Genomic DNA, 17121 nt, shown 5'->3' with positions numbered 1-17121 from the left:
ATTAGTGCTGTCCTCTTTAATTTGTAGACATTCTAAGACTCCCTGCCTCATGATGCAGTTGCCATCCACACTGACAACATAGCAATGGTACATAAATAATTGGGGAAAACAGCTCCTGCCCCCTCCATTGAAAAGTGATGAGGGTATGACAAAGGGCGAAAGTTTGCTTTCTGATAGCCAGTCACATTCCTGAGGAGGCTGAGGACAGGTTCATTTGTTGCCTACTGATCCCACACAAGTGGTCCCTCAGCTAGTCTGTAATGCAGAAGCTTTTCTGACACTAGAGGAAGCTTGCTGCAACCTGTTTACTTTCCTGACCAGTGCCAAATGCAGCAGTTGCTTTCCTAATCCTTATTCTAGGAAGAACATCCTGGGGATGCTGTCATTCAGAAATGGCCCCATGGACTTCTTTACACTTTCCTCCTTGTTCCAGTGTTATGCTGAGAGTCGGGCATAAAAGGTCCAGAGTCTTTCTCGTAACCCTATTCCGGCCTTCATAGGCATGGTTTCTTCTGCTTTGGCCTCTTCTTCTAAAGAGGCCTCTACGACTGAGATCTTTCAGAACCATCCTGACTCGCTCATTTGGCAAGCCTCACCTGGATCTTCACTCCCTTATTCTAGGCAGATGGCCAGTTCCAGTAATGACCAGGGACTCTTCATATTCTTCTAGTATAGTTTAGGTATTTATTTCTGCACATACACCCAAAAAGCATACAAGAGTAATTGGACTAATTTTTCAATGCGAGTTTCTTATTAAGGGTTAGATCCCTTTATAGCCATTTTGTCTGCCATTTTGCTTTACCTTTCACAAATTTGTGGTATTAGGCCTAAGTTAATTTACTATTAAGTTGCATCCTGCTGCCATTTCTAACTTACTCCAAGGTTACAACAGTTTGTTTTTCATTTGATTGAATATTTGGAAAGCCTTCCTAACAGGTGCATTTCGGATGCATTCAGTTTTTAAGTATCTTTTTATGCTTTGGGATTTGATTTTTTTTCAAGTTAAAAAAGTTGACCCTGCTTTATTTTAAATTTTTTTTCCATAGTTGATCTGAAGTAACCATCTTGGAAGATGCTCTTTCAATTGGTCATTTTTTAAGAATATTAGAATTGCAGGTATTTGTCATGCCTCCCTTCTTGGTCTTCCATAAAGATAGTGTCTTTGTGAACTAATCCTTTTTTTATACCTAATGTAGCCACTGAAACTAACTTTAACCAGTCAATTAATTTGCCTTTATTTTCCTAATTAGTCTAACAGTAGAAAATACATTTTACACTAATATAGTGTGTGTGTGTGTGTGTGTGTGTGTGTGTGTGTGTGTGTGTGTGTGTGTGTGTGTGTGTGTGTGTGTGTGTCTACCGACAACATAGCTTTTACATGAACAGAATCAAATTGATAGGAAAAGATTCACAGTTGTTTGAATATTTTTTTTCAGATAAACAGGAAATTTACAGTTTTATTTTGCCCAAATGGTTTACTAATTGTATAAAATTCTGCTAAATAAATATAATACAGCACCACCTACTGTGTCTATAGCACATTTGACTGAAGCAGTGGCTTACTCTCAGGCCTTTTTTTCAGAAATGCATTTTAAATAATGTTTGTGCAGCTACTACATGAGCGTTATAAACACTTTCACAAGACATTAGCTGGATGTGATATGTAGGCCTTCAATATTCCTTTGGACTCAGTCATCTAAGGTATGTTCCCATGATGACAACCCCAAAAGATAAGCCTACAATTCTGTCTTGCTAGTTGATAAGGATGGACCTCATTATTTCAGACATGGTGGTTCTGTATTTATCATAATGATCATCTGAATGAACAGGTGCATTCTCATAAACATATTAATTTTCATTCTTCTGTCTTATGGCAGATAAAATCAGGTGTATTTCACTTGTACAGTTTTGTTGGACTTCACATTTGAGTGATACACCTAGTCCTGGGGAGGAAGGAGTATGCAGAGCATTATGAAGAAAGAGTAGCCTGGAAAGTTTTTAGATGTTTGGTCTTCAATTTTGGTCCTACTGGTTAGAGATGATAGACCTGTTTGTCCAGCTCTACCATTGTGGTAACACATAACGGTTTCCTAATATATCCTGGAAGTGTCTACTTTTGTAACTTCTCTGTCATTTTGCTGTTGTATGTTCTCTCTTTTTTTAAAGATGGTGCTCACTTGAACCAAGTAGATTACCTTACAGTTCTTAAAAATTGCTCTTTATTCAGTCTTTAATTTCTTCAGAATTGCCCATACCAAGTTCCTGGAGTCTCTCTTCTTATGTCTTCTGGTGCCAAATGTACAGAACTTGTGTTACCCTCTTGAGTGCTGCCTCTTTTTGTTCTCAGTCCTTAATGAAGATGAGCAGCCCAGGACTGCATACAATTCCATACAGGGCTTATACTAATTATATAGTGAGATTAACTTTTTCCTCTGCCTGTTAGACTTCTATTAGCCTTGTTTAATGTTCTCTGACATTGTTTCTTTATACTTGGGTCATACAGTAGAACTACTTTGGATCTCATTCCTCATTTGTTGTTTCTTTTCCTTCCTCTACAACTGTGAACTCCTTTTCAGGGTTTGTACCCTTAGAACCTGTATGTTTCTGTCTTCAGATGTATGGCATCAGGAGGATGCCTCGCCTGTATTATTGACCTTTGACTTGGAAAGCCCTTTTCAGTGTACCACTGCTGGAATCTTCACTTCTGAGATCAAGGTCTTGATGCAGAATTATTGCTTACTCTCACTCTCAGACTTTAGGGTGCAAGTGCATATTAAGACCTTATGAGCTGAATTTGGATTGTGTACACAGAAACTACATTGCTTATTTGTTCACAGCTCCTGACACACTTTTCATTTCAGCCATAGTGATTATCAGATCGAAGTTCTTGTATTTGTTGTACTAAACGCACAAAACTTCATAGATCTGATGTCTTTTCCATCCGGCTACAACCTCTGGGTTATTGGATTCACTGACAACCTTCCAGTGTCTTCAGCCCAGCCTGAGAGCTCTGCCTCCTCTACCCATAGCATCCAGCACTCTTCTCTCCTCAGATCTTGTTTGCCACCATTGAGAGTGCATCATGGTCCTGTGTACTCCCTAGATGCTCCACAATACTGTATCATTTGTGATAGCTGTAATCTTGCTGTAATCTTGCATTTTCTTGTTTATCTTCTTCTCTAATTTAGTGCTTGCTTTGTTCTTTAGATAGTTGTTAGATTTGTGAATGTTAGTTGCTGGGGAAGATTTATTTTTCTGAGATTACCCTTTCTGTCTAGACATTCTCATGCTGTCTTTATTTTGATCCCCCCAAAAAAGAATATGCAGAGTGTTTATGGGCATATTTTTTTCTTGCAATTATAGATGAATAACTGCAGATTTTTTGAGTGTTTTTTTGTAGAATGGTAGGTAGTTAGTGAGGTTCTGTTACCATTAACAATGAGTTTGTTTATTGGTTTGTGCTTAGTACAGTAAACATATTAAGTTATTAGCATATGGGTAGTGCCCTGCTACCCTCCCTCTGGCAGTATATCAAAGAACTCAGAACTCCTCCCATTGTCTGTGAGTGAGAAGGACTAATAACCTGGCTGGACTGGGACAGTTTTTCACACTCACAGGCAGGACCCTTTCAATTTTCTTATGCCAAAGCCAGAGAAAGATCTCTTGTAATATCACATCTCCCCCCCCCTCTCTCTCTGGGTAATATTAACTGCAGAGCTCAGATAAAAAAATATTTTGAGTTTTATTTCCTACCTCTGTCTTTTTCTGTCAGTACTTGAATAGTGTAGTTTGCTGATTTGCTTATTTTTTCTTGTGTAAAGTTTGTATATACTTTGTGTGTTTTCTCTTACAGTATAAGACTGTTATACTGTTTATTTTAAGCTCTTTCTGAGTTTCTGTGGGATTTTTAACGGTTTTATTTCATGACTATTTTCTGATTTTTTTTTTTTTTTTAACTGGGTGTCTGCTCTAAGGTCATCTTAGTGAAGTTCCTCTTATTGCCTTGTGATGCCAGAACCACATGTAATTCAAAGCTGTTATTTCTGTTGATTAAAAGCTTCTTTTGAGAGTTTTAACAGGAAAACTTCCTGTTTTCGAAATTTTATTCTTTGGAGCTCTGGTAATCTGAGGTCATTGGAGACGTTTGCAGCATATTAAACTTTTTTTTGTTGTTGCTTAAATTGCAGTTTAGGCAACATTTTTATTTGTGAAATATTCCTTAACAGGAATTTTTCTTAAGGCTATTAATTCCTTATTTGATGTTAGTACAATGTATGACAAACCCACTACTTAGCCTTAGACCCGAAATTAAGTATAATATTATTTTAGGTTGTTTCTATTTATGTTGAGCTAAGAATAGCTTTTAGCTATTTATATTGGATGTCTGTGTGATGTGTTGATTGCGTTTTGTGCTGGGTTACTGAAATTGCTGTCTTTTTCCACAGTAGAGTATTCAGTACAGTTTCCCTATAGAAACAGACCACGGTTTGTTATTTAGAGGGAACTTTGTGGGATTTGTCCATTTTGTATTGGGTTAACTGTGAAACAACTTCTTGGTACTGATCTGGCTAGCTTTTGTCCCCTTCATTGATGGATCCAGGTGCAGCCCCCCCTCCCCACTCGCATCATCTTCCCCCTTTGGACCCAAAAAACAAAATAGTAATTAAAACAATGTGCTGCAAACTACAGCTTGTGACTCCACAGTAGTCTTTTCTTTGGGCAGACTATCAGACCACACATCTTTTGTTACCTCCTGGTTCCTTGGTGTGGTCATAGTATCACAACTGTTCATGACACAAAGATCAGACATATCCTCTATGGCTGTACCATTGCCTGATTCAGGTATGGCAGAACCAGGCCATTTAGGCTCAGGGGAAGTCAGGGGTGCAGAATCTGTTGCTAGTATTGATACTTCCCCTGGAGATTCTTCCACTAGTGTAGAGTATGCTAAAAAGAGACAGAAGACCCATCAGGTGGTGGGTCAGCTGTCTGTCACTGGTTTCCCACTGGAGATTGTGGTTATGGCTAGATACATTGTTTATGCAGTTGATTACAGGGTGCAAACCCAGGCTGTGAGTAACTCCAGCACCTCAACCACTGGTTAATCTCTTAAGGATCCTCTTCTTGAAGAGGATAGTCTGTCTGAGAACTCTGACCTGTCCAAGTCAGATAAATCATTTTTCTCTCATGGGAAAAAGGTCCCCAAACAGATGTTTTCTTTTTCACAGACGTTGCCTAGATTTAGAGAAGTATTCATCTTGGGGTAATCATCTGCCACCCCTGAGATTAACAGGTTTTATACCAGTAACCAAAATATGAACGGTCCCGGCATACTAAGGTAGCTTGAAACTGAGTTTATTATAAAACCAAATACTTGTAGTAAAACCAAATACAAGTGCTTTCACCTGCCCAATGCAAGACTTTTTCAAGTATAAAACAACACAAAATTCCACCATTTAAGTAGCCTTTAACCTAAAAAAAGGCGTCAGTCATTTAAAGGAACACTGTTATTTTTTTAAAAAATAACAAAAGAAGTGTACATTTATAAGACATATATTTTACTATAGCCAAGTCCATATGATGTTCTCATTGTCCTATTGAAAATCTATTCCACTTAAATATAGGACAATGAGAACACCATATGGACTTGGTGTTCCTTTAAATGACTGGTGCCTTTTTTAGGTTAAAGGCTATTTAAATGGTGGAATTTTATGTGTTGTTTTATACTTGAAAAAGCCTTGCATTGGGCAGGTGAAAGCGCTTGTATTTGGTTTTACTACAAGCATTTGTTTTTATAATAAACTCAGTTTCAAGCTACCATAGTGTGCCTGGACCATTCGTATTTTGGTTATTGGTGTTTGACAAACGGTTCCTGCTTATCTTTTGAGGTTTTATGATATATCGGAAGATGAGACCCTGGAAACTGAGTCCTTTCCTCCATTGAGACCAGTGTTAGAAGATGTCTTCGAAAAGGCTTGTAGTTCTTCTCTGGTTATTGCATCTTTGCCTAAGAAAGTGTTCAAGAAATTTAGGGTGTGCTTGGCCTTGCTTGGCCCCCAAGCCCCTTTGTTTGTGGACCCCTCTTCACTGTCCCCATTGATGTTTGCTAATAAGAAGATCATGTCTTCTTCTAACCCACTCTCTCAAGACAAACTAGGCAAGTGACTAGAGTCTCAGGGAAACAAGCTGGTGCAGTCCTGCACAGTAGCTTTTAAATGGTTTAACTATCAGTGTTTTATGTGGATGTCTGTGTTGAGATGCATGTACCATTTAGACTAACTTGTTGCATTGCTGCCTGCACAGCAAAAGGTTTATGTTAATATATTTGTTTCTAATATTTCTCAGGTGTCAAAAACATGTTTTAAAAAGTGCCTTGGAGGAGGCTCATAATATTTCTAGAAATGCAGCATTGTCAGTACTGATTAGGAAATATGGTTGGTTACACTCCCAGAATTGTTCTGATGAGTTCAAAAATGAAATAAGAAATGCACTGGTTGAATCTGATTGTATGTTTGGTACAGCAGCTAATGATCGGATCCTTAAACATTGGGATAACTGAGACAAATTGATGCAAGTAGTGGTGAAAATATTTAAAATTCCCAAGTTCTCCTCCTTTAAGCAAGATACCTTTTGGGGTCCTAACAAACAGAAGTCCCAGATGAACAAGATCCAAGGCAATAAAAAGAAATAACAGTATAACTCCTCCAAGCTGAGCAAGAAAGGTCCCTTTCCTAAAAAGGATATCCCCCCTTCCCAGCTTACGACTATGCTGAGACATGGCACCAGTCTTTATCAAATTTTCTATTGGGTGCCTCATTGCTAAACCTAGCTCTCAACAAGGTGTCATGGCCATCAGTGGTTACTGACAAATGGACATAAATATCAGTGGAAAGAACATCCACCTCCATTCAGAGATTTTCCCTCTTATCTGCCACACCAGACTTTATTTTCCTATTCTTCAACAAATGCTGGAATCAGGAGCCATAGAACTAATCCCTCATTCAGAAAGAATGAGGGGTTTCTACTCCAGAATTTTTATAGTTGTCAAAAAAGAGCAATTGTGGAGACGTGTGTTAGACCTTTCTTTTCTCAATACATTTGTCAAGATCCGCATGTTCAAGATGCTAACCCTGCAGGCAGGGTTACCTGTGTTGCCGGACAACTGCTTCATGGTGATTATGGACTTGAACAATGCCTGTCATCCATATCCCCATTGCTCATTGCTTCAGGAAATATGAGATTTGTTGTGTCATTGCCCTTTGGACTATCCACTGCACCGTTGGTGCTTACCAAATGATTTGCTCTAGCAGTGGCCCACTGTCAGACTCTGGGACATCCACATCTTTCCCTCCTTAGATGACTTGCTGATCTGTGCAGAGTCTGCATCCAGGTGTTTGGAATCACTAGAGAATGTCTCAAGCTTACTGTCCCATCTAGGATTCAAGTTGGTTCTCCTAAAGTCATGTCTGACACCCTCACAAAGACTCATCTTTCTAGGGTGCTTAATCAACTTCCACCAGAGAGAATGGCCTTTCTGCCTGAGGACATGGTCCTGTCATACCAGACAGTGTTTTTTTGGAATTTTTCAAGAGGAATGTCACCTCCACAAGAGAATTCCTAAAAATTTGTGGATTGGTGGCATCCATGATTCTCATACCACTATCCTGTCTTCACATGAGAAATATTCAGTGGTATGACCAAAATTGTTGGTCCCAGCACCTTCAATCCCTGGATTCCCTGCTGCCGGTACTGCTCTTCATCAGATGAATATTACAATTGAAGAGAGAAAAGTTGAGTATCAATCCAGGGCTTCATTTCTTCTGTCTGGTGCCTGTACAAACTATCCAGACAGATTTGTCTGAATTCACCTGAGGAGCTGTGTCAATGGAAATGCAAGTGCAAGCAACTTTGGGTGCACAAAGATGCATGGAAACATATTAATATCATGCCTTGAAAGTCATTCATCACCTTTGGACTCTGGGTCATCTTCTGGTGGTTATGGACAAAACTACATTGATGTGGTACATCTACAAACAAGGAGGCAAAAGGTCTTTCTCGCTGGTTGGAAATGATGGCCTGGAAGCAGCAGTCTCAGTAATCTCTGACTCTCTAGGCATCATACATACTGCCAGAGCAGAACATTGTGACAGACCAAATAACTTATTCAAGCCTATAGCGCCCTTTTTGGATACTTCTACTTCACACTCGCACCTGTTTGTGGTGTCCAGAATTTTTTGGGGTCTGGCTTCATTTCCTAAGTGACTTTCCAGCTAATAGGGATTATTAGAACATGCAAAGAGTTATTAACACAATTATGCTAAGATTATTAATCTAGGATGTTTTACAATAGAGAAATGAATCATGGTCCTTCACTTGTAGTTCATATGTTCATATTTTCTTGACTTGGAGACCAACACGTTACTGAAGGGTATGGTGGGAGACAGGAAAATACATTGTCAGTGTGCATTTATATCGCACTATACCTGACATAGTGCTTGTTATTTGTTAGATTTGTTAGTTGCGTCTTTCGGCTTTTCCCAGTTAGGGGTCGTCACAGCGGAACTCCGGTCCGCTAATGATTGGTAGTTGAGTTTTACGTGCCGAGTTACCAGCCCTGACGTACAACCTTCAACGAAGGCACGCCCATTCACACATGTCTCCACACAGAAGACGCTTTAGCTGAGAATCGAACCGGTCAGCGTCTTACTGTGAGGCGACAATGCTACCGCAGCACTAGATTTGTTAGTTAGTAATTATGAAAATAAACTATTTCCATATGTAGTTAATAATTTGTGACTTATGAACTTTTGCATCACATGGTGAAACTTAAAACTGCCTTCCAAATTTAAAAACAAGCAACACTTCAAACACCAGTTTAATAGGACACACCACAGAATGTTGATTGGCTGGGTAGTAGAATTACATGTTATTTAAATGTTTGTACCACCCAACAGTACTCTGAAGCCATTGCTATGGTGAAAGCGCTTAGTCATTGGGATTCTGTTTTGTCCTATTAAACCGGTGTTTCCATGTATAAGTTTGGATTTTTTATTTTATGTCTTTCAAATTTGCATTGTGAGAGGCACATCTTGAGAAATATTCAGTGTTCTTTATGTTGATAATTATACAATATAGCACATGTTTTCATATTTCTGTAAGTATGTTAATAAACATGCCCTCATAAAGGAATTTCTTGTGATTGTGTGAAAATTTGTGTGGTTAGCAAAAATGGTCTAACAATATATGACTAGGTAATACTGCTTCCATGATATGACAAACTGTGAAAGTTGAGCAAAAAATACAATTTTGGGTTTGTGTACAATATAATATAGTGAACAAAAAAAAAAACAAACCATAGATAGAGGGAAGTGTTTAAATGAGAGGGCTTCCATTAAGCCCACATTGAAGTTGACAAAGCTTTCAGTTAAGTAATTGATGTTGCACAATATATATTATTAGATAGCTGATATTTCTATATAGTGATTGTTGTGTGTATATTTATATATTTACTTCCATCTTTACATATATATATATATATATATATATATATATATATATATATATATATATATATATATATATATGCTTTTTCTGTATACACTATCTATTGTTGATGCACTTCATTTCATTTTATGGTACATTAGTGTTTTAATATACGACTTATAATTTATATATATATTCTTTGTAATAGTGCAAACTTCCAAAGCTCCATTGGAGTAAACAAGTTAATGGTTTGTAAGTATACTGTGTGTATGCAAACAGAGGAAATTTAGAGAACCAGAGAGAAAATCAGCAAGAAAATGTGAAGAGAAAACACAGGCTGGGAAGAATCCTGCAGCTGTTCAGCAAAAAGTAATTGAAGCTTCGGCTTTTGTACAGTAGATGGCTTCCAATAATTTAGAAGAAAATTTAAATGAAATATACCCTGAGGTGATTAAAATAAATGAAATGCTGAAGGAATGTATCAACTCGAATAAAAAAGGCTGGGGAAAAATAGACGCATTAAGTAGATATTCAGATCTTTCTTTCTTCTTTCGGCTTTTCCCGGTTAGGGGTCCCCACAGTAGAAGTCCGGTCCGCTAATGATTGGCAGTAGATTTTTACGGTGCCAAGGTGCCAGCCCGACACCCAACCTTCAACGAAGGCACGCTCATTCACGCATGTCTTTTGAATGCCACTTGACCGCAAGGAGGACATGCAGACTCCACACAGAAGGCGCTCCAGCTGAAAATTGAACAGGAGAACCTCTTGCTGTGAGGTGACAGTGCTACCACTGCACCACTGCGGCTTCATATTAAGTAGATGTTTAGATCAGCCTATGATTTTGGCAGTTTTATCAGTTTAAGTGAAGAAAAGGCTGACCTAGTATGAGACTTTTCAAGAAGAGTTGTTTCAAAAATGTAACCGTTAAAAGACAGCACACAGAGAAAACCTCAGATTGTTTTGCTGCACCAGAGAAACTGGAAGGAACACTCTATTAATTTTATGAAAACGCAAACAACAGGGCTGGTATTCCACAGCACATTTTTTTAATTGAAAGGGCACATAGTGTTTGCTCCAAACCTGGCCATGCAAAGGCAATCAAGACCTATATTAGTAAAGATGCAGTCATACTAACCGAAAGAGTTTAATCCTGACAAAACTGTGGTAGAAGGAAACAGTATTAAAAATTAGAGACTGAGTGTTTGTGGAAAATAATAGAAGAGAAGCACATTTATCCCAGCAATCATGCACTGTTGAGGTAGGTGTGAGATTCAAGCTGCTGTATCCAGCTGTCTTCAGAATATTTTTCTTGCAGAACAAGCTAAGGAAGGAAATACTTTCTCCAACAAAAAGTGAACCAGCAAATGGGGGGGGGGGGCTTAATGGGGACTCTGCTTCTTTCTTCTGATAATAAAGCTCATGCAGATACTTTGCCAGTGAAACCTTTTCCAGTGTTCCAAAGGAAAGTGCTTAAGAGAGAGAAAAGTGCTGGAGTTAACTAGAAGAAGCAGGAGTACATTGGACTTGAACCAGAGTCTGGTGTTTGGAGATGAACACTGTAAAGACCAGCAACACTGAAACTAGTGAATTAATGGAACATTAAAAAGCATCAGTCACATTTGTTAAATATGGCTTTGCATGAAAAAGTGGCCGAGAAAGACTGGATTTTTGCTGACTTTTTTAAAACTTGTGGGTGGACTGTAAAGCATGTGCACACCACTTTGCCTGTATTGTTTAAAATGACACTAAAAGGGAAAAAAAGTAAAAACTTTTTTCTTAGTATATGTATAAAGCATTTAATGGTATAAACTTCAAGTTGTATAATAAAACAGTGTTGTGTATCAGGGTATTTTATATCTGGGATGAATATTTTCATTGACTATTGTATGTGGTAAAAGATATTAAAGCAAACATGTACTTTTTATTTGTAAGGAAATTGGGCTTTACAGTACAACCAGAGAACAAAAGCTGGACAAATCAAGATTTAAGTTACTATACTGTGATCTGGGGCTGCGTGGATGGAATGTAAATTGCATTAACTGTACTAAATGTAGAATTAAGATGATGTCTCAATTTTACTAGGGTGGATGTCTAGATTGAATGCCTTTGACTTAAGCTGTAAACAAATATTTTTTGTAAGCAAGTCTGCTTGGGAAGATTAAGACAAAATTATGAAGGCCTTGAAACTACTAAGTTCTTTATATCTGCAAATAGATTTTTTATTCCATTATCAATGCGTAAAATGGGCGTGCCTTCATTGAAGGTTGGGCGTCGGGCTGGCAACTCGGCACCGTAAAAATCTACTGCCAATCATTAGCGTACCGGAGTTCCGCTGTGGCAACCCCTAACCTGGAAAAGCCGAAAGAAGAAGATTCTTTGTAAATATTACATTCTTGAAAGTTTAGGGTTTGCACATGATTTGAATGCTTTTATATGAAAGGCTATGATATGGATATAAATGTCTTTATGAATTTGTGATTTCACTTTAAATTGATGCATCAAGACAGAGTGAGTTGATTGGTTGATGCAATATATTTAAATGAATTGTGACCACTTTGTTATTTATGGTCTGATGAAGCTCCATGTGAAAGCGCTTACCGACTTTAACAAATACATTTATTTTTTATATGCTTCGACATTTGTGCTGCTTGCCTGGTTTGTGGACTGCCCTTGGATAGTTTTAGTTTATAGAAAGATCATGAACTCACTGAGTATTATTGCTGCAAAGAATACTACACCTCTAGCAGCATACACAAATATTGCATTCCAGAGCATTTTCTGTAAGATAAACTTAAAAAGGAGAAGATAAACGAAAGTTCTGCCTTTGGATCTCCTTCTTTCTTCTCTTTTGTAAAACAATTCATGAAAGCAGTATTGCATATGAGACTTCCTTGCAAGAATATGACTGTGGGACCACAGTTATGTTCTTGAAAAATTAACCTTACCACCTTTTGAATCAACAGTTCATGCTGAGCTCAAGGTATTAACATGGTAAACTGTTTTGCTTATGGCTCTTAAATCTGTAAGGTGAGTTTCTGAGCTGCAAGCTGTCATAGTGGGACAACCTTATCTGATTTTCTACAGGGATAGGGTTGTTTTACCCACTAATCTTTCTTTCGTGGCAAAAGTGGCTTTGGAATCTGTTAAACTCCCTGTGTTCTTTTCAGAAGTTAAGAATAAGGGAGAGAGGATACTTCATATCTGGGATGTGCATTGGCATGTTGTGTACTTCCTTGACAGAACACCATTTAGGAAGGCTAAAATGCTTTTTATTTCCTTTTCTGTAGCAAAGAAAGTTCTTACTGTCTCTAATCAATCCATTGCATGTTGCTTGACCTGTGGTATTGTTTTTTGTTACACCAGCCATAGCACTGTGAATCTAGGCAAGGTAAAGGCTTATTTTTCCAGGGCTTTTACCTCTTCAGTGGCATGTTGGAAAGAAGTGAGTCTAGAAGTATTCTAGAGGCAGCAACTTTGGCCTCCATCCATACCTTCACAAAGCACTAAAACTGGATTCTTTTCTAGATAGCAAGCTTCACGAGTACATTCTCCAGGGGATCATGCAATACTTATCCTTCCTCCTCCCAGGGAGTGTAAGCTTTGGGGAACTTACCATATGCAAGTAAGACGGTGTGTTTATTGAATATAATGCAGTCGTGTAAGTTCCACTTACCTGCGATAGCAGATGATGTTTACAGAACACAATGCCTTACTGGCAGTCCCCTCCCACCATACCCCATTTTATTGGGTGTATATAGCTAGTTGTTGAAGTTGCTGCTGTGTTTTTTTTCAGCAACCTTTTTTGGTTTGTTGTGGGGGGGGGGCTTTGATATGGAACAGTAGGTGTTCACAAGGCATGTGTTCTCATCTGGCCTTCCTGTTGGACTCTAGAACACTGAAAGGGTCTTGTCTGCGAGTGTGAAAGGCAGTTGTGGTCCTGTCAGGTGATTGGTCCATCTCATTCACAATGAAAAGCAGAAGGAGGAGTTCTGAGCTTTGGCAGACTGTCAGGAGGAGGGTAACCAGGCACTACTACCCACATGCTAATAAGGCAGTGTGCTCTATGAACATCTATGCTCTATGAACATCTACTGTTAAAGGTAAGTGTAACTTTATTTCAATGTATTATTCTGCTGTAATGATTAATTGTTCTGTATGAACTCTTTATTTCTTTGTAACATTTAACTTGCAATGTCTTGGCGCTTTTTCCCCCCGGGCCTCCACTGAAAAGGGGCTCTTTATGGCCCAGTGGACTTCCCCGGTCATGAAACTTAAATAAATAAATAAATGTAGCTCCTGTACTGTTTTTTGTATTGAAGATATGGAAAAGAAAAAGTCAGCATTTAAGAAGTGTGTGGATTGTGGGCACAAGTTGCCCTCACAAAACTCACATGATAGTTGTGTTTATTGTTTGGGCACTACTCCTCTGCAAGCAGACTGCTTAGTGGCAAAGGTTAAACAGTCTGGAAATAGACTGGTTTGCCTCTGAAGCTTCTGGGTAATGAGCTGTCAATGAGTGTTAGGCTGATTGTACTAAAAGGGATGCTGTGGCATTCTGCAGCTTCTGTATCTTCCCTTTTTCCCAGAAAGCAGTGAGATAAGAGGGAAAGAGAACAATCCCAGGACAAGGACCTGAAGTCCTATTGCAAGGAATGAGGGGACCACAAAAGTTTCTCCTTGTCTGACAAAGATCATCTGGAGCCAGCGCTACCTTTATTGCCTCTGGCACTGAGGGTTCAGGGCCATGGTTCTGGGGTCGGGGCTGACCCCCCCAAATTTTGGAGTCATCTATGCCCCTGGGAACTTAACACTTGACAGTTTGACTTTAATTTTAGTGTCCGAGCAGGGTTGATTGGCACCAGACACTTGCATTTCTCTCAGGTCCTTAGATACTAGGAGTGCCAGGTCCAGTCATCCGGCTTTGACTGTTGATGCTACGGAGAGGATTTCCTCCCATCAGAGAGGAGACTATAGCAACAGGATTGGATCCTACTCTGGGTCTGCAGTATTGCATATGAGCTCCCCTTGCAAGCAAATTACTCCTCCTTGGTGGGACCTCGGTTATGTTCTTGAAAAATTGACTTTACCACCTTTTGAATCAGTAGCTCACACTGAGCTCAAGTTCTTAACATTGGTAAACTGTTTAGCTTGGAAACTTCCTACTGGGGGTTGGGTTCCCAGGCTTACCTGCATTCAGGGCCCCCTGCTTCTTCTTGGTCTCCTCCAGACTCTACATTCAAGGGTGAACACTGTAGGTAAGTGTAAGGAGAAGCACGTTTTCACGTGATGCATCCCTCACCAAAGACACTGACCTCATTAAAGCGGAGGGCTCCTACAAATCCCCAAGTGATGACTCTTCTTTTAATGATGTTATGAAATTATTGAAACATCATGGGGAATTGACCATGCTAAAATCACAGTATATTATTTTCCTATCACTGTCTTCTATTAGATCCTCCATAGCACCCGGACACTTCCATAATACAGATACCATATCTTCATTTAGACTGTATAGTAAGCCAAAAGTACAACTTGCATCCCTTCCTGAAGATATCTTCTCATTACCCACCGTCCCTTTGTGTTAAGTACATATTTTTTTCACTCCCATCCTAAACTGTATTATCAGCATCCCCTAGCTATTCCCCGTGCATAACCCCGTCTCCCACCTATATTTATTCTCCTTTAGATTACTGTACTCTAACTTTAACTCCAGCAGTAATGCTGTGTTAGCTTTTTCCTTTCACCAAATTACTTACCCTTATATCACCCACCTTTATATCACCATCCTAACCATTCCATGGCAGTCTTTTTCAGTTTGACCTGTTGGATACATGTGAAGATTGGCTACAGTCTCCACCAGTAGTGAGAGTACTCATCTGTGTGACTAAACCTGCAGCAGCAGCTACTGTCCTGCTTCCAGCAGCACCCCCTACCCATCTTCATCTCCTCAACTAAGATACCAAATGCCATTCCCCTAGATCACCTACTCACCTTACCCACCATACTTTACTCCTCCTCTCATTCAGCTTTTTAGCACACCATAATCAACCAAATAACCTTCCATTTTTTCCCTATAGCCATCTTACTATTTAGTCATCATATCATCTAATAAACAGCTATGCTAACCCTACTACATTAGAGTATTCCCAACCTAGCTTACCAAGCCCATTACCCAATTCTGATGCCCACAAGGAGTGCCTGTAATTTTTAGGTCCTACTCACTTCCAGATTTCATGTGAAATCTGTGTGGGTTTTAACAGGGCAGTCACAGCATCCTCCTCCACCAAGCCTTCTCGGAGTGTTTCTGAGCACAATGTGGATAGAATGATGAGAAAGGTCTTTAGAGCTCAGATCCAGATGGGGGTCCTTCAGGCTTCTCCCCATTGGATCCGTGAGTCTGCAGCCTTTGACCCACCCTTTAGTGACTCCTTTTCTGACGTGACCAGTGGTTTTAGAGCTGTTGGATCCAAAGATTTGAGGCACCGGATCTGAGAATATTAACTTCCTCGACTCCGATTCTTTCCCTGATCCATTCATCTCTGAGCGTTTCAGAGCAGAACAAGTTTTGGAGCTGAAGCGTCTGTGCTGGGTCTGGGGGATGACTTCAACTCCAAGGGTTTTGGAGCCATCACTTCCCATTAGTGCCTCTGTGTTTGACAGCTTGGGTTCGATTACCTCCCAGGGGGTGGAACCCTGAGGAAGTGGAACATTAGCTGATCCGAGAGCTTTGACTCAGGGGAGGCTGATTTCCACTTCTGCTCCTTCTGCCTTTGAGGTAGTGGATAGGGTTTTCTCCCATCCAGGGGATTCTTTGGCTTTCACCTTTTTGAATCCTATTCCCATTCCTCCTCTGGATTTGAGTGCTAAGTATCATCATCTTATTCCACAGGGACAGCCAATCCATAGAAGCTTCCAGACAGTCCTTGCACAGGGACTTCTCCTTTGTTCCAATGTTTTTCCAGAGTATCCCACTGAAGAACTTCCTTGGAAAAAACTGTGCAAAAGCAGGCACTTAGATTCCCCTCAGGAATCATTGACAGAGGACACTAATTTTGATGAAGGGGAATGGTCCCCCAGATCTCCACCAGAAGACATCTCATTTCGAGACATTTTAGAAATCGTGCACAAAACAGTTGGCTGGTCTTTCCAGGACCATTTTCAGGAGGAATCCGTGTTCCTGGGCACTTTTGGGTCTGGCCCGTCTACATCTTGGCTTACAGTCTCCCCCAGTGGATGAGCTTATTGACCTTGTCTTACACCGGGCATGGAAGGAGCTGGACTCCTTAGACCCCCATCCCCAAATGCCTGGACAGGATGCTCAGTGCACCAACAGACAGGCAACATTGGTCCAAGGGGATCCCTGTAGATAGGTCCTTTTTCATGACTGCCACAATAACTATCTGAACAAAGCTCCATCTGTCCAGTCACCTTAATAGAGTCTAGGGCTTCGAACATATATGGAAAGTGAGAATATGCATCAGCAACCTTTGATGTATGATCACTGAATTACATGGCACATTTTACAAGGTTACAGAAGAACTTAATAAAGCAACTCTCAAGCTCTACCCCTGGGTCCATGTCTGTGGAGGAAGTAAAAGCTTATTCTTTGCGACTGGCCACCCTGCAATCTATATCAAA

The 17121-nt window shown here is 39.8% G+C and overlaps 1 protein-coding gene across 3 annotated transcripts in view; it reads left to right on the top strand.

Annotated features, from left to right (window-relative positions):
* The window catches only part of ARMC2 (armadillo repeat containing 2), a 1279645-nt gene that overhangs the window by 243586 nt on the left and 1018938 nt on the right, over positions 1-17121 (top strand). The window lies entirely within an intron of this gene.

This window comes from Protopterus annectens, chromosome 1.part0, assembly GCF_019279795.1.
Source record: "Protopterus annectens isolate FY-2018-M chromosome 1.part0, PAN1.0, whole genome shotgun sequence".
Classification (NCBI taxonomy): domain Eukaryota; kingdom Metazoa; phylum Chordata; order Ceratodontiformes; family Protopteridae; genus Protopterus; species Protopterus annectens.
Note: the sequence above shows the minus strand (reverse complement) of the source record. Positions and strands in the feature narration are given on the sequence as shown.